We start from the raw sequence: 1,672 nt of genomic DNA, 5'->3' as shown, positions 1-1,672 counted from the left end.
TTCCCTTTTCCTTGCTTCTGAAAAGAGGTTTGATTTTTAGGAGAGTGTTCCACAATTTTAATTTCGTTGTGGTTGGTTGGTTTGCTTCCAAATAAATATATTGCATTTTCCCAAAATGGGGAAAATATGAAGAACTGCATTGGGGCCAGAACTGAGGGCTTGGTAAGGCTCACTTGAAAGAGAGCAGGGAGGTGCCCCCAGAATAAACAGACTGCCAAATTGGGAAGATCCCTGAATGCCAGGCAGGGTTTTCTAAATACAGTGACTTTGGAGCCCTGCCTCAGCTATAAAAAGTCTAGATGGATTGTAACTTTGCTGTTGGCGACGCAGAACCTTCTAGAAAATGGGCTTCCAGCTCTAGCTGTGAATATTTTGGGGGAAAACAATGGACCTCCTTGGCATCTTCATTCTAGATGATCCTTTTTTTTCCCCCAATATTAATTTGTAAATCTGTTCTTTCTGTTAATGGATAGCAGTTGTTTGCCAACGATGAGCTCTGCCTGCAGATCAGCGCTCTGAAAAGCCACTAGAATTTCTATCGCTTGGAAGAAGAAACCTTTGCCCAGCTCCAGTGTGTCTCACTGCCTTCCAGGGTCAGCTAGGGCAGCAAGAGTAAGACATGTGCCACCAAGGCCACGTATGTATTAACCCTTCAGTGTAGAAACAAGATGATACAGTTTGGAATGTGTATGTCGGGTGCTGACAGCCCTAGGGAGTAGGAGGCACTGCCCAAAAAAGTTTATAATTGAAGAACAGGCATGTTAGAGCTGCTGGGAAAATTTATACAGTTTAATTATTTTCCTTTGGTTTTACTCAACAAAATTTTTTACTGACATTATGTATTTTGTGAAATCTGGGTGCTTTATTCCTGACTTTTAGTCTCTCCCTACATTCAATCAAGTTATTCATTAAAGTTTGCTTTGTCTCACTGAACATTTCCTGTGTCTTTCCCAATTTCTTCCTTGCTTTTTCATCCTTTAAATACATCCACTCTCCATCCTATGGGAAAGAAATAGCTAACAGAAGAGCTTTTCTTCAATATGCTCTAAGTGCATTAATTTTGCCAGTACTAATTGAGTTCAAATTATGCAGGTACTAAAATCTGACTTGCCCTAAGATTTGAGCCCCAAATTTCTCTCAGAATTTCTGTGCAACCCCAGTGGTTTTTTGCATTTGATGTTTGTCTAGATGGTGTTTAATGGCTAGCATGTTTGGGTGCCTTTGAAGAAAAATCCCTGCAGGAATTCCCTTGTGTGAAGCAACTGAAAAGGGTGGTGATGCAGTCTGCTCTTGGCTTCCAGTAAGATCCACAGTAATGTCAGTACTAAGTTACTGCATACCAGCACTCATAATGTCAGGTCTCGATAGTCTAACTTTTATTGCCCTGTTTTCACCATTGCCTTCTGTCTGGATTGGCCAATCTGTTCACATCTCTGCCCACTGGTCCTCCTGGATGATGATGACAGGATGTTCCTTCCCTCTTTGAGTGAAGCCTAGGCAGAGAAGCAGCCAAGAAATTCAGCAGTACGATATAAATAGTAAGGTTACAAAATTGACATGTAAGAAAGCAAAGGCTAAAACCTGATGGCATCCACCTGCCCATGGAGAAAGCTTTGTGAGGGAGAGACAGCATCAGCCTGTATTTTTCCTCCTGGAATAATGCATGCAGGGT

This window comes from Phaethon lepturus, unplaced genomic scaffold (assembly GCF_000687285.1).
Source record: "Phaethon lepturus isolate BGI_N335 unplaced genomic scaffold, ASM68728v1 scaffold52093, whole genome shotgun sequence".
Classification (NCBI taxonomy): Eukaryota; Metazoa; Chordata; class Aves; order Phaethontiformes; family Phaethontidae; genus Phaethon; species Phaethon lepturus.
The sequence above is the reverse complement of the archived record's forward strand: the minus strand, read 5'-3'. Positions refer to the sequence as shown.